The sequence below is a fragment of the Salvia hispanica genome, chromosome 6 (genome assembly GCF_029641045.1).
Source record: "Salvia hispanica isolate PSC_SH4W2 chromosome 6, Shi_PSC_v1, whole genome shotgun sequence".
NCBI lineage: Eukaryota > Viridiplantae > Streptophyta > Magnoliopsida > Lamiales > Lamiaceae > Salvia > Salvia hispanica.
Genome location: NC_142697.1, coordinates 36,596,749 through 36,617,929, shown reverse-complemented (window position 1 = coordinate 36,617,929; position 21,181 = coordinate 36,596,749). Strand labels below are relative to the sequence as shown.

General features: G+C 34.2%; 2 non-coding genes and 1 pseudogene across 2 annotated transcripts; 2 read left to right on the top strand and 1 right to left on the bottom strand.

Moving 5' to 3' along the window:
* Nucleotides 1–4,622: 4,622 nt before the first annotated feature.
* Nucleotides 4,623–4,695, bottom strand: TRNAF-GAA (transfer RNA phenylalanine (anticodon GAA)). Its single transcript has one exon. It is a non-coding gene; the product is annotated as a tRNA-Phe (tRNA).
* Nucleotides 4,696–6,216: 1,521 nt separating this feature from the next.
* Nucleotides 6,217–6,289, top strand: TRNAT-UGU (transfer RNA threonine (anticodon UGU)). The gene has a single exon. It is a non-coding gene; the product is annotated as a tRNA-Thr (tRNA).
* Nucleotides 6,290–16,530: 10,241 nt separating this feature from the next.
* On the top strand, nt 16,531–17,548 carry LOC125204917 (zinc finger protein GIS3 pseudogene; annotated as a pseudogene).
* The last annotated feature ends 3,633 nt before the right edge of the window (nt 17,549–21,181 follow it).

Here is a 21,181-nt window from a genome sequence, read left to right as displayed (position 1 = left end):
GTATTTACCGGTTCTCCGGGGAAATATGTTGGTCTAGCAGAAACCATTAAAGGGTTTCAATTGATCCTTTCCGGAGAATTAGATGGTCTTCCTGAACAGGCCTTTTATTTAGTAGGGAATATCGATGAAGCTACTGCGAAGGCTATCAACTTAGAAATGGAGAGCAATTTGAAGAAATGACTTTAAATCTTTGTGTACTGACCCCTAATCGAATTGTTTGGGATTCAGAAGTGAAAGAAATCATTTTATCTACAAATAGTGGTCAAATTGGCGTATTACCAAATCATGCTCCTATTGCTACAGCTGTAGATATAGGGATTTTGAGAATACGCCTTAAGGACCAATGGTTAACGATGGCTCTGATGGGCGGTTTTGCTAGAATAGGCAATAATGAGATCACTGTTTTAGTAAATGATGCGGAAAAGGGTAGTGATATTGATCCACAAGAAGCTCTGGAAACTCTTAAAATAACAGAAGCTAGTTTGAGAAAAGCTGAAGGAAAGAGACAAATAATTGAGGCAAATCTAGCTCTCCGACGAGCTAGGACAAGAGTCGAGGCCGTCAGTGCAATTTCATAACTAGTTGGTGCGTTCAAATAATCAAAAGAGTTTCTAAACCCTATTTTGATTGCATTCACTCGACAGAATCCAATTCTGATACAACGCAATTCAAAAATGAAATAAATAAAACTATAAAATCTATAAAAAGAGAAAAGGGTGGGGCAAAAAACTTATTAGATACCATCGACTCCGGTATCTAATAAGTTCTACCTACTATTGGATTTGAACCAATGACTCCCGCCGTATGAAAGCAATACTCTAACCACTGAGTTAAGTAGGTCATTTATCATCCTCAAAAGAACCAAATGGAACCCATCCCGTCGATGGATTATAAATATCATATTCTTTATAAGCAATAATAATCGAACCAATACCACTCAAAAATTTAGGATGTTGAATCATAGAATATTCATCTTGACAACAAATTATATACATGATAAAATATGCATCACAAGCACTAAGGGCTATAACTCAGTTGGTAGAGCACCTCGTTTACACGCGCGCCAATGTTTTTTCAGGGGAATCCACCATCCAACCCAAAAAATGGATCTTATTTCGAAATCGACGTCTTACTCTATAATAACTTTAAGAGAACAATAGCCTGACGAGAGGTTCGGTCCTATTTGAGTGCCCTTTTAGGTATCAAACAGACCCCATCTTGAGATATTGATAAGGTGAATACCCGTATATTCAATGCCAGGCATAATGAGTATAAGGCCCTCAAAAAATCTCTTTTCGTCCTATGAACTTGAAGGTGTATGAAGTTTCATATTGGATTTTTTAAGCCGAACGATAGAGACTTCATTTAACTTCAAATTCGAGGCCAAAGGCAGACCTACGTCAAAATAACTTCACCTTTGAAACACTTTGGTAGTGCTCCTGAGTTAGAATCCAAAATAATGAATCAGAGCACATGGAGCCATCTCCTTATTTTTTCTGGCAAGAAAAAAATATGGCGGATTGACTGATATTTCTATCAGTTAATGAAAGAGCCCAATGCAAAAAAAATGCATGTTGGGTCTTTGAAACAGTTCATATCATTTTGATAATAATAAGTTTGGTCTGTTTTACCGAGAAGGTCTACGGTTGGAGTCCGTATAGCCCTAGAGCCCTATAAAAAAATGAATAAAATTCATATTTTCATTTTAAATAAAAAATTGTATAATTTTGATTTCTTCATTCTTGTTTGTTGCTTGTAACTGACCGGTTGGTTCATCGAAACCAAAGCCGACAATCAAGGGGTTAAGCCAGTGATACTCCTTTCCTTTGGTATACCTTACCAATACCCGGCGAAGCAGACCAAAACAAAAAAGGGGGGTGGTCTTCTTTTTCTGTATTCAATCAAGAGAAAACCCCACCCAGATCTAATAAACGGAATATACCAACACTAAGATTAAGATATTTGAAATCCTGAGATGGAAATACCTACCCATTCTCGTACATTTGAATACTTGTTCTATTCTAAATTACTAAGAAAAAAACCCCGACTCTATTCCTAAAAAATGCAAAAATTAAAATACCGAACTCACCTTTTGATAAAGAAAATTAAAATAATCAAAAGAATAAGAAATTCGAAACTCTTAAACACAAAATAATAATTCTATTTGCTTTCTTTAGGAAGAATCTTGGGCGAAAACAAGAAAATTTGTCTAAGTGTAACATCTAGAGTTATACTAACTAAAGCAATTAACTAAAATTGAACTAAAAAAATGAAGTAGACTGGAAATAGGATCCCCATCAAGTCAGTCGATAAATCTTGAAATGAGATATGCCCTACAATAATCAAAGGAAACTAGACACTTTCGTCAAAATGAATTCTTGTTTTGACTAACCAGTTATCGATGACTTTACAACTTCAATTCGACTCAACCAATCCGGTATATTTTCCACGTTAATAGGAGTGCGTCTATGTTTTTGCTTTACGAATATGATATTTTTTGGGCATTTCTAATAATATCAAGTCTTATTCCTATTTTAGCATTTTTTATTTCTGGGATTTTAGCCCCGATTAGGAAAGCGCCGGAGAAACTTTCTAGTTATGAATCGGGTATAGAACCAATGGGCAACGCTTGGTTACAATTTAGAATCCGTTATTATATGTTTGCTCTAGTTTTTGTTGTTTTTGATGTTGAAACGGTTTTTCTTTATCCATGGGCAATGAGTTTCGATGTATTGGGCGTATCTGTATTTATAGAAGCTTTAATTTTCGTGCTTATCTTAATTGTTGGTTTAGTTTATGCATGGAGAAAGGGGGCATTGGAATGGTCTTAGCTCCTGACTATTCAGACAATAAAAAGAAAAGGGAAAAAAGATTGAAAAGTTATGAATTCCATTGAGTTTCCTTTACTTAATCGAACAGCCGAAATTTCAGTTATTTCAACTACATTAAATGATCTTTCAAATTGGTCAAGACTCTCCAGTTTATGGCCGCTTCTCTATGGTACCAGTTGTTGTTTTATTGAATTTGCTTCACTAATAGGATCACGGTTTGACTTTGATCGTTATGGACTAGTACCAAGATCGAGTCCCAGACAAGCGGATCTAATTTTAACAGCTGGAACAGTAACAATGAAAATGGCCCCCTCCTTGGTAAGATTATACCAGCAAATTCCCGAACCGAAATATGTTATTGCTATGGGAGCCTGTACAATTACGGGGGGATGTTCAGTACCGATTCTTATAGTACTGTTCGGGGAGTCGATAAACTAATTCCCGTGGATGTCTACTTGCCGGGTTGTCCCCCTAAACCGGAAGCAGTTATAGATGCTATAACAAAACTTCGTAAGAAAATATCTCGAGAAATCTATGAAAATAGAATTGGGTCTCAACAAGAAAATCGGTGTTTTACGACCAATCACAAATTTCATGTTGGACGCAGTATTCATACTGGAAATTATGATAAAAAATTCCTCTATCAACCGGCACCTACTTCAGAAATCCCTACTGAAAACTTTTTCAAATATAAAAGTTCAGTATCTTCTCACGAATTTGTGAATTAGGCAGGACTCCTTTTTGTACAGAATAACAAGCAGCGGGTCAATTTTCATCAATTTGATCGAGAATGTGAACTATTCTAACTAAAAATATAAAAATGTGGGAGATAAAAAAGATGCAGGGTCGTTTATCTGCTTGGCTAGTCAAGAACGGGATAATTCATAGATCTTTGGGCTTTGATTATCAAAGAATAGAGACTTTACAAATAAAGCCCGAGGATTGGAATTCTATTGCCGTCATTTTATACGTATATGGTTACAATTATCTACGCTCCCAATGTGCCTATGATGTAGCACCTGGTGGACTGTTAGCTAGTGTGTATCATCTTACCAGAATAGAGTATGGTGTGGATCAACCAGAAGAGGTATGCATAAAAGTATTTGCCTCGAGGAGGAATCCTAGAATTCCGTCTGTTTTCTGGGTTTGGAAAAGCGTGGATTTTCAAGAACGAGAATCCTATGATATGTTGGGAATCTCTTATGATAATCATCCGCGCTTGAAACGTATTTTAATGCCTGAAAGTTGGATAGGATGGCCCTTGCGTAAGGATTATATTTCCCCCAATTTTTATGAAATACAAGATGCTCATTGAATGATAAGAAAGCCACTTCCACTTATAAAATTTCAGAGATTCAAGGATTCGACTTTCCGTTCTAGATTAACTAACTAGAATAATTGAGGTCTCTTTTGTATTAGCTTAGGGAATTGTGAATAGGCCAGCAAAAAAAGTAGAATTAGGAATTCGTTGGGATTCTTAGATTTATTTGGATTTCGTATGAGCCGAATTAAGAAATTGAATAGGAACGAAAATACCAAGAAATGGAAGGGTATCAAATTCAATTTATTTGTATTGTAAATGATAGAAAAAAGAGAAAATAAAATTTCATTTTATTTATTTAAGAAACCTTTCCCATCTATTTTAGAGTATTTTATAGATGGGGTATATCTCGCCAAGATAGATAAAAGAAAAGTATGGATTATGATCCATATTCGAAATCAATAAGTATCTCGCTTCATATCAATTACTTTATATTTATAAAAGAAAGATTAAAAAAAAATGAAACCATGTGTCAGGAACCAGATTTGAACTGGTGACACGAGGATTTTCAGTCCTCAGCTCTACCAGCTGAGCTATCCCGACCATTTCCAATGTAGCATCCCACCCTCATTTTAGTAGATGGCTGGAGGTGATGTCAATTAAAGGGACACGGGGGGTTACAAAGTTTCTCCAAGTCCTGTAATTTCAATCAATGGTATTCATTCGGCATTCCTTGCTTCATTTGCAATGTGTCTTCTATATCACGTGTGATAATAAAAAGTCATTTACACCCAAATGCTTTTGTCAAAGAATCCGAAAGATAAGGGAATTTGGAACCCCTAACGAAAAGGGGGGGTAGGGTAAATATTTTAGGGGTCAAATAGGCTTTTTGGGGATAGAGGGACTTGAACCCTCACGATTTTTAAAGTCGACGGATTTTCCTCTTACTATAAATTTCATTGTTGCCGGTATTGACATGTAGAATGGGACTCTATCTTTATTCTCGTCGGATTAATAAGTTCTTTAAAAGATCTATCGAACTATGGAGTGAATGAGTTGATGAATATTCGATTTATTCTTCAACAGGAAATAAATTCACATCGATTTTTCCATTTTCATATTAAAAAACAGATTGGGGTCAACATTAGTCATTATTAATCATTTGATATAGTATTCAATAGGTGCGTTTATCCTTCATCCTTTCTAAAGTTTCTGTGGAAAAATTCCTCTACCGGCGCAGTCAACTCCATTTGTTAGAACAGCTTCCATTGAGTCTCTGCACCTATCCCTTGTTTTTCGTTTTTTGAACCTTTGTTTTGTTTGAGAAAAAAGGATTTGGCTCAGGATTGCCCATTTTTATTAATTCTGGGGTTTCTCTGAATTTGAAAGTTATCACTTAGTAAGTTTCCATACCAAGGCTCAATCTAATTAAGTCCGTAGCGTCTACCGATTTCGCCATATCCCCCTTCTTTTTGTCTTTTGTTTTGAGATTCAAATTTTATTAGAATATTATTCCCTTTTTCTTTCATTTATACTGGAACCTTTGAATTTATTAGATAACGATTACTATCTCGAAAAAGTATTTTTTACTTACCTATAGGAAATCCATATTTGATTGAATCAAATTCAATTTTATCATTTATGTATCGGCAATTCAATATAGATTGATATATATCCTTTATATATCTTTCTCTTCGTGCCTTTTTTGCCATGCAATTGGGATACTTAAAGGGTCGATTCTTTTTTTTTTTTTCTTAACTTCCCCTTTTACGAATGAAAGCTGAGGAATGTTTGATTAGTTATAATTAATCAAACAAATTAGGAAGAAATAGAGAGAAATTTTGTAGGATAGAAAAGGGAGAAGTGTAACAAAAATAATTTCAAATATCATGTGAATTCAAAATAAAAAAAGTTTGACCATCCAATATTATTTTATTCGAATTTAAAATTGTGATAAAGAAATCCAAAATTTTATATCGCTATAGATATCGTTATGTTCTATAATATCCAATATTTATTGGTAATTGTGGATTCTATTCTTTTCTATATTTCTAGAGACACTATACTTATAGTAATAATGTCTTGAATTCCTATGCATAGAAAATTTCTATTACTATAATATGGGCCCGCTTAGCTCAGAGGTTAGAGCATCGCATTTGTAATGCGATGGTCATCGGTTCGATTCCGATAGCCGGCTTTTTCTATTTTTCATTTTTTGATTCCATTTTTGAAAAATGGAGAATCTTCCTTTGAAATCAAAGAATATTGAAAAGTGTCTTCCCCTCTTTCCAATATCCATGAATTTATTAAGTTATAGGGGGAACGCATGACTATAACAGGAAAAGGATCTTATATATTCTTATATATATATAATAATAGAAAGTTTGACTATTTATCCAATTTATCTAATTCTTCTGTATTGTAATAGTACAAGTACACTACTTCAGCAAACTTCGCTTCATTTAGTTCAGTTTGAGTTTAGATTTATTCTGTAAAATAAAAAAAAAATGAAATGAATTCTAAATAAGAATTAAGGAGTCTTTATTTTATGTCGCGTTACCGGGGACCTCGTTTCAAAAAAATACGTCGCCTGGGGGCTTTACCAGGACTAACTAATAAAAGGCCTAAAGCCGGGAGTGATTTTAGAAACCAATCGCGTTCCGGGAAAAAATCTCAATATCGTATTCGCCTAGAAGAAAAACAAAAATTGCGTTTTCATTATGGTCTTACAGAACGACAATTACTTAAATATGTTCATATCGCTGGAAAAGCCAAGGGGTCAACAGGTCAAGTTTTACTACAATTACTTGAAATGCGTTTGGATAACATCCTTTTTCGATTGGGTATGGCTTCGACTATTCCCGCAGCCCGCCAATTAGTTAACCATAGACATATTTTAGTGAATGGGCGTATAGTAGATATACCAAGTTATCGCTGCAAACCTCGAGATATTATTATGGCGAAGGATGAAGAAAAATAGAACTCTGATTCAAAATTCTATAAACTCTTCCCCTTCAGGCGGAAGTGCCAAACCATTTGACTCTTCACCCCTAAGGATGTAATTGTATTTGTATATTTTAAAGTTGAAACAAATTGAAAAAAAAAAGAAATAAAGGAAAAGGACTTGAGGTAAACGGTTTCTGACAGAAACCGGCGGTTTCTACACCCTACGCCTGCATGCCTATACCCTAAACCCTGAAAAGCTACCGGAACCGCCGGTTTCCGGCGAACCGGCGGTTACGGTTCTTGATTTTTCGCGAACCTGAACCGGCCCGCATAAACCGCCGACTCCTATCCGGTTCCGAACCGCCACCACGGTTCCGGTTCACGGTTCTGAACCGCCGGTGACGATTCTAGGCCGGTTCGGACGGGGCTGTTCGGTTTGGTGACGTCTACCCGCAACTTTGTACCAAGAAAAAAAGAATATTCACCGTTATTATTTATTCACAGCATAACAGCTCTAGAAGTATACCAATTATAAATGTGATGTGATTAGAAACTATACTGTTATTTTCAAACCTCAACTGGTATGTTGGTGCAATATATTGTTGTCTACAAAAATTTTGCCATCATTTGTTGATATTTTTAGATGGGCTTAAGTAACGTGATTGTAGATTGGGCTCAGCTCATATTATTTAATGAGTATGGGCCTACTACTTAGTTCTGCTCATACTTCACGTACGCGCATAGCGCAATTCCCTTCCAATAATTTAAATTTTTTAATCATTTAATTTTGTATGATTTGATCCGAATTTTCAATCATAATCATATCACGCGTATTTCGAAAGTCACGAGTAATTCCTTGCTGGCTGCTGCTAGACTCTGATTTTCCCCAAATGCATATGTTATTCTACAAATTATCATAGTACTCGTTACGAGATTGTGCGTATGTGTTTAATGTGCTTTTGCGAATCGATTTTGTTTATCTTTCTTACTATAATCGGTGCGGTTAGTTGGAATTCACTGATTAAATCGATCGGCCCTTTCTCGGCACAAGTTTCATTGAATTTTGAATGAGATTTGTAGGTGAAATTGTGTTTTGGCGTGGAGATCCGTGAGGTTCCATGATCTACGGTCGGCGGCGAATTTGAGGTGCTCAACTACTAAAATTCATCTTCAAATGTTTATACGAATGTGCAATTGATTAGTGAAATGATTTGATTTGACATCTGAGTTGCGTATGTCGATGAACTCTCGATTGCCTTATGAGCTAGGTAATGAGTTTTGATTAGTCTTAATGAAGGTAGAATTTGATTGGTTGAAATCAGAATCCAAAGTTTAATATTTTTATAATACTATGTGATATTGATATCTTAATAAGCACAAGTAAGCATGAAATATGGAGTATTTCACAAATCCAAATCTGCATAAATAAACTGCAGAAAATGATGATGTTTGAGAGTTCTAATTCTTTCCTAGGAAGTTTAGTGAATTATACAATGCTATCATTCTTGGGGCTTAGTATGCACGGGAGGTTGTTTATTCATACTCCATAATATAATTCCATCCGATCCAGATTGAATAAGGCACGACAAATTGTATGGTGTTTGTGGAGCTTCATTGTTCCAATTTTGAAATGCCTGTTTTGAGTTATGTTACATGACCCTTCTGAAGAGGTTCATGCAAATGATCTGTTTGCATAGAGAAACTCGAGATATTTTCCTCTCCACAGCTGATAATATGGAACTGAGATTTCTGCTGCTAAACACTCTTTCCTTACACAAGTAGATTATAAAGTATCCTATCTTCCTTTACTAGAACAAGATACGTTGCTTCGTCTAGTGCAAACTAGAGGCTTAAACAACAGCAATTTATAGGATGAAGAGTTTTTAGGTATCGGCGTCTAAGGGAACAGGTGAGTTCAGTTTCTATAGGAAAATGAATCTATATAAAGATGAAATACTTTGCAGGCTCTTCATGTGCAACCTTTTCTCTTATTAACTATGTAAAGATGATGGGTTGGAGCAGATACTACTTCCATGAATTTGAAAAATATACTATTACCTTTACTTGCAAATCATTCTTTTCTTTTATGGAGTGAGAACTGGTTCATTGATACAGTGACTGGGGATCATATCAAGTGATCCAATGCATATCAGAGCAACACGTAGAGTAATCTTTTAATTTTTTTATAGCTAATTCACCTTTATCAGACTGACAAATAAGTTTGTTTAGTGTAGTTAAATGGTGAGTGACTGGACATCAACTATCTTTATCAAAGGGTTGGAGTTTCGTAGCCAATCTGCTCTCTGTAAAATATTGGTTTTTATCCTCTGTTTATTCGCTATCATAGTTGGAAGATATGGAATTAAATCTTCTATCTGAAAATCTCTCTCTCTTCAGGGTTCGTGTGCTTTGCCACCTAGTTTATACCATGTCACTTCAAGGTTTGATCCTCCTTGGATAGTCTCCCATTAGACGGTTCATGACCCATCAAACGATACTCAAATAATCACTAACAATGTCAGATGCAGAAAGTAAACCTTGAGAAAGCTAAAGTAGAAAATTGTCAATGAAACACAACTCAGTTGGTAAGAGATGCCAATAATATGAATACACGTCCAGGGGTGTAGGTAGACAAAAGGTGCTAAAATAAAATAAAAATCCAAAAAAAAAAACACAAAAAATATAAAGTGAATGTTTTGGGTTGAGGGTACTTCAACTGAACCTATCACCCCTAAATCTGCCACTATATATATACATCGACCATCAATTTCTATCAAACCAATATCGATTCATAAACAGTTTTGATATGTTGTTTGGCACCTTAACAAAAACATATACTCCTATTTTCAATGTATTCTAAAGTTTTGAAATGTTTGACTTTGGTATTAGGTAAAAATGTTGGATCTATATATAGAGTGCTTATATACCGAGTAAATATTGAATTTACAAAAGTGTCACTAATATTGTAGAACACCCCAAATTAGTGGCGTGTCTTGAGGAGACTTGCTTACACTAAACCAATAATAATACTTTAAGGAATAATCTCAACTTGCAAGGAGATGCAACTATTGATGATTCGGATAGATCAGAAGATGCCATTTTTGGTTATGTGATAATAGACATCTCAACACACCAAAGTACACTAAAATATAGAATGTAGTACTATATATATATGGTTTGAAACAAGAATATTTAAATTTAGGGGATGACCTAATGCACAAATAACAATTCACTTGAAACTACAGTAGTCTTTGGTTGGGAAATTTTTCTTGTCGTTACCAAACTTTATCTACTTAATTTAATTTTGTTGTCGATCTCGAGACACTTAAACGCCACTTGTATTTTTTCTATTTGCCCAAATCATAAATGCCTCCAAAATCTTGTAGGATTTGTTTATCCAAGGTTCTTTTCTTGAAGTAAGGTCACCATGTTTTCAGGTGTAGAAATATATTATAATTCTTATCTCTAGCTAGCAAGGTAAGACTTAGTCGTTCACATGCATATGCATAATATATATAGTTAGATTCTATTGTTTGGCATAAATTGAATCTTATAATTCGTTGATTTGTCGATAGATGTATGCCTTTATTGTACTACATTTTTAATCTAATACCTAGTCAATAATATTCCCATAAAAATTCGACCGCTCCATTTGTGAATATAATTAGATCACTAATTAGTGATTTCAAATCAAACTACTAATGCTAATGTGAAAGCATCCTAAATTCCTAATTAAAAAATAAAACTATTGTATCATGCTGATGTGTATATCCTATATTCGACGTGGCAGGATAAGTTGGGAGTTTTGTTAATATAATTGCTGACAAATGACCAGAACCAGAAGTTGTCCACATGGCAAGAGGTGCTTTGTTGAAATACTCCATTATTTAAAAAACCAATCTATCTAACCAATGCATAATTATTATCTTAATTTCTGTTTTTATTAGAGTTTCAAATTGCCAAGACTCCACTTAACTGATTTTGAGAATGGATAACCTTAGCTTTTCTATTATGGCTCATCTTTTAGAATAATTATTTTTCTTTCCTTAAAACTCGAAAATTCATGAATTTGAGTACATCTAACAAGTGTATTTTATTCTAGTATTATATCATATGCCCATCTACCAAAGTACACTTACTATATTTAATCCCGTGGCATGTGCTTGCGCCTCATAACTATTGTATTTCAAATCATCGTGTAACAAGGGTTTTTATGTTGCCGTCTAACCAAGTGTGTCCACTCTCTATAAACAAATCCAATCACATTTGATTTGTCTCATTTATTGACCAGCCCACCCCCAATTGTTTAAACTATATTAGACATCCTAGCTATAGGGGCAACATTGGCCTAAGACACAAAGCTAATTAGAGTAGTACTAATACTATTAGTATATACAATTATAAATTTATGTGTGTTTAAAAGTACAAATATATATATATGGAGTCACTTCACATGACTTTAAAGCAACTCCACCCAACCCAACTACTTGTATATGGATCTTGATTATTTAATCAGATGAATTAATTAGGTTGGTAGTGTAGCTTGGAATACATGAAGAGACTTGTAGTACTATTAATTATTGCAGCAAGATACCACACTGTTTGGACAAAACTCAAAATATGCTTTGAACATATCCAAAAAAGGGGGCTTGCAACTTGAAAAATAAGCCACATTTGGAATCCTTTTGGATGCTTCCAAAGTAATGGCTGAGAAAAAAATAGAAGAAAGGATGATGAGAAAAGGTTAATTAATGGTGTTGATGTTATGTTGTGAAAGGATTATGTCGAAATAATCTTGTGCTAAACCCATGTAAGGATCTCTCATTGGCTCAATTGTCTTGATTAACACGAATTAGTGGGCCATATTGAAGATTTAGGCAATCTCAAGAACATGATAGTATTGGCATCACTTCTATCAACAAGAAAGATTAAAGACATGATTAAAGTCACTTGAAATTAAAGTGTTTTGTATTAGGTGGTGAAAACCATTAACAAGCCCATTAATTGGTAGTCGATGAGGACATTTGTTGATTAATCAACAAGCTTGGAAAAGTTGGATTAGACATGGTAATTAAATCACTTCATACTATACATGTGCACTTATATAAACACTACAGTAATTGTGGACCTACACCTACAAAAATACTTATACCTAGGAGTGCATGAAGCAAAAATGGTTGTGGGTGTTGTATTTATAAAATTATTGTTATCAAGATCTATATAAGATATCATTTCACAATAAAGGAATAAACTTTTAAAAGAATTGATTGGTGGTATTTAAGCCTTCTTTTCTTCCTATTTTATTTTTGACTATTTTTTATAAATGAACCTCATATTTTGTTAACTCATTTCACCCATACTTTATTATAGATTAGTATATAAAAGTAGGACTTATAGTGCAGTAACTTTTTTCATCCGGTTTTATTTACATTTCTTAAAATATGTGCCACATTAAAGTGAGATACTTAATCACGGATGAAGGGAGTAATATATATGGATTCAACGTGGAGAATGTAGAAAGGGTTAGTGAGTTTGTCTAAGGAGGAAGAGACCAATTGTATGGAGAAGCACATGTAGTTTCCCTACAAGAATGGGGTAAGCATGTGCTTATCTCTTTTCTTTCTTTCTTTTTCCTCTCAAACCTTAACTATGTTATTTATGTATCCCTTCTGACATTGTTGTTTCACCGCCGCATGCTTCATTTAAATATGTCAGTGAATTTTTGTTGCCCTTCTTTCCTTGTTTCCCATCAGGAGTTTTTTGCTTTACATTATTAATTTATCACTACATATATTCGAGTTAAAATGCAAAAGTTAGACATAACACTCACTTTATGGTTGTTCCTCTTTGTTTATGCTTATACTGCTGATCTCTAGGCTTTCAGCACATTTTTTTTTTAAGTTTTGATTTTTTATCACGTGCATCTCAAATTCGTATATCATTTTGCGTATGCACCTATTACTATATGATACTCCATATGTCAACATTTAGGAGCCCCTTTCTCCAGTACTGGTTTTAGAAATACGAGTTAAAAGAATAATGAATGCAAGTCCTATTTATATATATTAATTTTATAATAAAATGCGAGTAAATGAGTTTGTGGAATATGAGATTTATTTATCATTTATTCTAAAAGTGAAATAAGATTTTATGGATAGATGGACTAAATGGAAAAACTAAATGGAAAAATTAATAGGACTCCTATTGTTGAAGGGAAGAACTATATTGTATGATGTGTAGGTGGAATAAATTTAACATATATACAAATTTAAAAGACTTGCAAGATTTGTCCTCTAAAATGGATCTCGATTATTATAAACTTTCAAATGTTGTTGCCTTATTATTTGGGAACGGAGGAATTATGTGTGATTCATGAACCTCTTTACTTATAGAAAAAGTTTTAATCACTTGGTTGGCTCCGAAAATACTTCAAAAATGTTATGGCTTAAAAAGATACTCCCCTTACTTATGTTAAACAAATACTCGTTCAATTTCATGGATTAAGTACTGTATTCAATTTTATGAGTGTCTTTTGTTAATGAATTGTCAAACCAAGTTGTTGAGCCCCTATAAAGCGAGTGCCCAAATTATCATCAGGAGTGTGTTAAAGATACACATTAATAAAAGATTTTTTTAAATCGCAGTTAATAGGATCATAGGACCTATTTAAATAAATTATAAACTATTACCAAAAACCTAGTTCACTATGACTTGTAGTTCCGTTAGGGTCTCAATGTTCAAAAATAACTTGGGCCCACGAATAAAGATGCATGAATCTCAGAAAAAATAGGTGCCATCTTATGCAGTTTTTATTTAAACTAATTTTAAGGGATAAAAATAAAGCAAAACTTTTGTCACTAAGTAGATAGTCGGCAAGTGACAGAACAGAATCGAGTACTTCTTAATACATACTCACAATTGATATGTATAAACATAATTCTATTTTTCTGATTAAATACACATACGATTGATACATGACCTAAATATTCTAGTGGGACCCAAATCAAGTTTTATTGGTGAGTAAAATCCTGGAATTAGACCCAAGTTAGGGAATTAGATATAAATTAAGTAGTTGTGATTTACATAGACGTAAAGGGGGAGACAAAGGTGGGACATGGTTGGAGTTGTGGTGAAGACTTTGGAAGCCACTCTGATTAATTTAAAATAATTTAGAAGATTATAACTCATTTGAATCAAGTATAATTAAATTTCTCTCTCTATCATATGATGTAGTTAGTAAGATTCGGGAGATCTTTCCCATGTAAAGCAAAGCTTAAACAATTATAGAGTTGAACGTCAATCACGCAGACATCCTAAACAATAATTCATCATCAACAACAAGTTAATGGTCGCCACCCCACACCGGCCCCCACCTTTATTTGTTTAACACCTCATAACCATTCATTAATTTTTAGTATTTTTTATTTTATTTTTCTCATACTTCAAACTACTTTGTTTATACTTTATACTACGTATACATATATTATTATGAGATCGACCTATCGTTTTGGTTCGATCCAAATTTAGAATTTGACATAAATGTCCAGATTTAGATAGATCTGAAACCATTTATGCTCGAACTAATTCAAACAAAATATGAAAACATAATTGTAAACTTTATCATTATGCACGAGTGAATCAAGCTATGTACTTAATTTCTAGATGTGTATATATCCAACGAGGTATTATAATTATATTGAGTATTAAATGTTGCAGTTTTTTTTAACATATAATTAAAGATGAATATGTGAGAATATCGGTGTACAAATGAGATCATGGAGTGTAACTAGGTCAAGTATAATATGAGTTGTACTAGTATATATATTTATGAGTTGATTATGTATGTTAATTGCTAGAAGTTTAAATCATATAACTAGGGACATGATGTCAGCACGTGGGCCTTGATAATATTTGATTAATTGTTCTACAGCTTAAACGCATATAGAATTATAATGTGATTTTACTTTTGATATTTGAAAGGAAGACATATTTGCCAATGAGGGCATTACAGATTGGTGATTTGACTTTAATGGAGTTTATGAGGGAGAGATGTTTAGGTAGTTATTGTCGGCTAATTAAGCAAGAAGAGGGAGACCTGTTCAACGCCTTAATTTAGGGGGAGCTCCATTTGGAACACTCATTTCTTATGCTATTTATGTAGATTCATCTACTTATATATCAACTCAACTTATACTACAATTTTATTTTTAATTAATTTCTATACATAGTAAATGTTACTACTATTCAATAAATATATAAAGGTCTAATTCAAAACTAAGAAACAAATTCAGGTTCAAATTCTATACACCACCCTAATTCCACAATTGTTTTATGATGGAAACATTTTCTATTCTATATATTTATATCGACAAAAAGAAATTAGAAAATCAATTCGGAAATTTGTCAAGATGATGCCCATTTATAAACATTATACCAACAATGAGACAGTGCATGATTGTGCAACGATTAAAGGTAAGACAGAAGTGAGAAATGGGCTATGGGCATCACGATTACACCATGGGGCTACTAAATTTGCTGTCTCTAATATTTTAAAAAATCGGAATATTATCAAACGTCTATAAAGTTAAGCTATCAAAAGCACTAAAACACTAAATTGGTTATACTTGAGTAAAAAAAAATGCACACCATAGATATTTACAGTACACCTTGATTAAAAATATTCACATGTTCTCACATTGAGAAAAGAATCAAAGATTCCCATTAGAACTTCTCCCTATATATACCATAAACATAGGTTAGTTTAATTGGTGTTTAGGTTAGTTTAATTGGTGTTTGAGCAGTCGATTGAAAAGGGCACTTACAAAGCGCACATTACCACATTTATGTGTTGTTTGATTCTCTGACAACCTATGCAAAGACAGTACATGATATGAATAGAGTATGCCATTTTCATGGTTGCAAAAGTAGTATTCTTATCATTTTGGGGAACACGTTACATTACTGGGATGCATATGCATTTGTTTGATTCCCGATCTACAGACACCCCATCCTCCTCTTATTTACTTATACTACTATAATTCACTTTAGTAGAATTACAAAGTGACTTATCATTTATTTACATGTGAGGTTAATTTTAAGAGGAACAAGCTAAATATCTTTGGTAGCTAGCTGTTTGATAGTAGTATTAAATGATGATTGATGATTATGAAGTGAATGTACAAGTAGTAAACAAGAAAGCAAGACATTCTGTTTTTCAAGAACAAGGGGCAACCCCTTAATCATTTCTTAGTTCAACAACCCTACAATCCTCACATGACATGATGCATCTTTCTCTCTCTCAATTTTTATAATAAAAGTTAAAATCACATGAAAGAATGTTTGCAAGGGGCAATCTAGGAACTTCCGAAGACAATGGAAAGTGGGAGGAAAAATGAGTATGAATATATGAATGATGATCAAAAGACAAGATCAATTCAGTGGGTCCCCATATGTATTTTTAGCTCTTCTTCTCAATTCCCTTCTCACCTTTTCTTTCCTCCTCTTGGGATGTCCGCAACTATCTCTCTCTCTCTTTACAATTTCATGTATACCTTTTTAAACTTGTATAAATAGCAGCAAATATGCAGCAACAACTCCCTTGAAGTTGAAGTTGAACAACACTCCTTTCTGTCTCACTTTCTCTCACTAAAAATAGTAAAAATCACACGTCATCATATTCATATTCATAGTCATATATATCCATCTGTGTTGTGTGTGTGATTTAGCAGTAGCATATATGGCAGAGATAGACTACCAAAACAAAGCATGCAACAATGGCCCCTTAAAGCTATTCGGCTTCAACATGATGATAGAAGACCAAGAAGAGAACACCTCCAAATCGCCGTCTACTTCGCCGGAGTCCGGTGATTTCCCGGCCTCCGACGGGCGGAAGTACGAGTGCCAGTATTGCTGCCGCGAATTCGCGAACTCGCAGGCCCTCGGCGGCCACCAGAACGCCCACAAGAAGGAGCGGCAGCAGCTCAAGCGCGCGCAGCTGCAAGCCAGCCGCAACGCCGCCTCCTCCTACATGCGCAACCCCATGGTCTCCGCCTTCGCGCCGCCGCCGCACCTGCTCGCCGCGCCGTCGTGGGTCTACGTGCCGCGCCCGGCGGTGGTGGCGCAGCCCTTCCAGGTGTCGCACGGCTGCGTCTTCCCCGCTCCGAGAGGAGAGCCGAGCCACGGGCAGCAGCAGAAGCCCATGAGGGCCCACGGAGGGAGGCTTGATGGGCCGTCTCTGAGTAGATTCTCGAGGGTTGAAGATGGGCCGGGCTTTCATGATGGGTTTGGGGTGGATTTGCAGCTCAGCTTGGCTCCGGCCGGCTCCTGAGATCGGACTCGGATTAGATCTGACTAGTCACCTAGATACGAACAAGCCCTGTGCTTTGGTAATTATATTTAATTTAATGGACTATCTGCCCATGTAGTTTTTATTTTTGTATATTTTTTTTCAGATTTATTTTAGTGGAAAAATTTCTCACTAGCATGGATTCCTTTGGGATTTTGTGATTCAGTCTGGTGTTTGATCTCTTTATCATTTTTGACGAGTTCGTGTCAATTTCTTGAGGCGAGGTTTAGTATATGTGTTATGATGTATTTTATGAATATAAATTGACTAGGTTTACTTGTGAAGCCAGCTAAAACGCTGCTGGAAATAGACGTTAACATGATTGAATAAATGCAATTATATGACTAAAATAAGTAATTACTTAATTTCGATAAATAAAGGTTGATTAATTAATATAGAAGGGTATAAGGTGATGGAGTAGTGAAATAATATGGAAGAGAATGGGGCACGTACTGAATCTATAAGATATGTAAGGTAGGGGTTTTGTTTGTTTTCTTTTACAGTGTTACTTTGTTTCTTACTTTAGTGCTTATGGCATTACTCGGAGTGTCTATTGGATTGGTTCTTTTGTTGTTAGTTGTTGTTTTACAATTTTATGGCAAATACTTGTCCGATGATTTATTGAACTCCTGCTCACTAACTTTAGTAATTTGAGTTATTTATTTACATAAAAACATATAGACTAATAGGATAGTGAAGATATATGTAAGGTCATCCGTAGTGGCGCCACATTCATGGCAGTCGCAACTATCCATGTTAGCTGGGAACGCAGGATAGTGAAGATATATGTAAGGTCATCCGTAGTGGCGCCACATTCATGGCAGTCGCAACTATCCATGTTAGCTGGGAACGCACCGCGGCGCCATCCGTGGCTAAAAGTCGGTGAATGGTACTTTTAGGTTTCATATAAGTACTACAGTCGGTGAATGGTGAAGAACCTAAAAGTACTACAATAATCGCAAAGAGAACTTACAAAGAGTTGTTGGGTTATTGAAGATGGTTAATGGGGGTACTAGGTAGTGAATATATAAGATCTACAAGGAATGGCAAGCTAAAATTAAGTTATACTATAACACATATAAAGTTGGAATATTTAAATAAACGTAATTGGTCCGTTAAGTAAAGTTATTTTGTGTATTCTTTAAATGTAAATCTAACTATCATTGATTCCAAATATATGTAGGGTACAGTATGTATATAGGTATATATCTTACATGCACATCATTTTGGATCTTATAGAATTCATGTCACGTAACTTTATAGGTGTGTAATTATGAGAGAGAGAGCAGCTTCTTTATTCAAAGTGAGTTGTACTGTAATTTAATCCTAAGACTAATATTTTATAAATGAATGACGCCTCACACACCCTCTTTATGATATACTACATATATATGCACAAAATTATTACATATCTTTAAAAGATGATTAATATTAATACATTTATAAAGAGGCTGATTGAAATAAAAACTTTATGAGAAATTCTAAGAGTAATAATGAAAGATAGTCGTCAATACATTTTCATTGAAGATACTACCATGGTATTAAATCACTGACAAACTATTAGTGGTGCATATATATATGGTTCTATTATTTTATATCTGCAAATCTTTAATATTTTAAATGTATATACGGATTATTTTGTAACTAGCGTGGGACCTTTATAAGTGAAGACTAGTTCTTTAAGATTTAGGTTTGTTGAATTTTCATTACATTAATTATAATAGTACCTATATTCAAGAATCGGTTAATGTGTTTGTAATTACTCATGACACCCTTATTGTTCAAATGCAACATAGTCAAATAGTACTTTTAGCGATTATAATAATGCTTAATGGGTAGCTGTCCAAACTTTTGTTATATACCTAACCAATATCAATATGAGTTAGATATAGCTATAATCATTTACATTATTGTACTCTTATTGTCACAATACTAAATATCCGGTAATATTATATAGAATTGACTAATATAGTAATGTAGCTGTGTGTGTTTGCGTGTCTCACATAAGAGTAAAGAGTGCAACCCGTTGTCGTATCTTGGTTTAAATGGTAAAAATTGTATAGAATTGACCAATATATGTGGGAAAATTATATGCAAGAGGTCAGCTAAACCAATGGTGTGTGTGTAAATTAATAGGCTGGGGAAGCTTACTTGTAGGCACTAAACAAGATAGTGCAATTCCAAGATCACATATGCACTTAGACTGAAAAAGGCAGCCTACAATTATTAATTAGTACACTGCTACGTACATAAAAAAAGAACAAAGAAGTGAAAATGGGTAAAAAATTTATTTTCGGTGCAAAGTGAAAATTATAGGTGTATGTCCAAAGTCGGCGCTTAGTTCTCATGTATCTCAACTTTAATTAGTACTAGCAATCATGCACGTTTCAAACAGCATTTTACATGAATAATAGTACAAACAGTTAATTTGTGTACTTTTTTATTTATTTTCGGAGGAGGTCGGTTGCTGCTACTGGCCGCCACAATTTACTTGGGTATACATAATTATGTGTATGAAATGTGATCCAAAAAAGGAAAGCATCTATGATTTGGTGTAGATACTATGGGAAGGGTAGTTGGTGAAAGAGAGATTTTCGAATGATTTTATAAATAAACTAAAACAAAATTGATGACTAATTAACCACACACTAGAGAATGAAATAGTATGAGATATATATTTAGGAGCAGATGCTTTTCTTGTCTTTTGAGGGTTTTGATGACTAAGAGTCCATATGTTGGTGAAAAAGAGAAAAGAGGGATTTCGCAGCAACACAAACAATCTTAGGTTTGAAAACTAGGGCATTTGGTGAAGAAAAGTTTCTTCTTACCTTGAAGCTTTTTGATATATGTAAAAGAAAGCCGGAATAGGACATAAAGTGAAGATTATTGCATGATCGCAAGTGGTTCACAAATAATATTATTCAGTCGCAATTTTTAGGCTTTGTAGTGCTAATCGTTGGTAAAATATGGAGTGAAAATTGAACTTGAATGATTGCAAGTAATATATTTTAGATTTTCAAAGACAATCCTCAATTTGTTAATCTTATCAACCCCAAAGTAAACAGTTCATGTGAATAATCAAGATAAAATCAAAGCAAAAGTTACTTCAAATTAGGCACGTCGAAATGGATATCCACACCCGAAAAGGTCGAAATGACATATTTAATCTAATAAAAACAGTAGTAATATTAATTTAAAAATTATTAAATGATTAGTGCAACTGATAACCGACTTCACCATGAATCTACTAACTGAGACCAAGTAGATGATTGATATTGTCGGTTATCGATTAACCGATCGAGTTTTCAAAATGATGGCTCTGGACCTCATTGTATTGTCTTAGATTATTTGTAGAGAATTCCTACTTATATTAAAATAAGTTATTATTAATTTTAAATTTAATCCCTCAACAATCACATATATGTGGTGTCTATATTATTGTTCCATGATATTATGATACCTTTAGTTTAATCAAAATCATCACTGGGCACTTTACCTGGATCTTGTAACGCATCTATATGACTATACGCACATTTAATGAACCTATGTGAAGTTCAAATTAAACTATCTGAATAGCTATAACTTATAACAAAATAAATTTGAAATTTGATTAATTGTGTAGGAGTGGGACTACATGTATCTATATAAACTTATCCACTCAATCGAAATTACTCGCAATTATATTCCAGCTATGAGTAGGCCACATTATTTTCCTTAATCAGTGCATTGAATTTGAGGCAGACAGCCACCTTATCACATAATGAAGAACACCCCCTAAGTGCCCCACCATCCAAACCC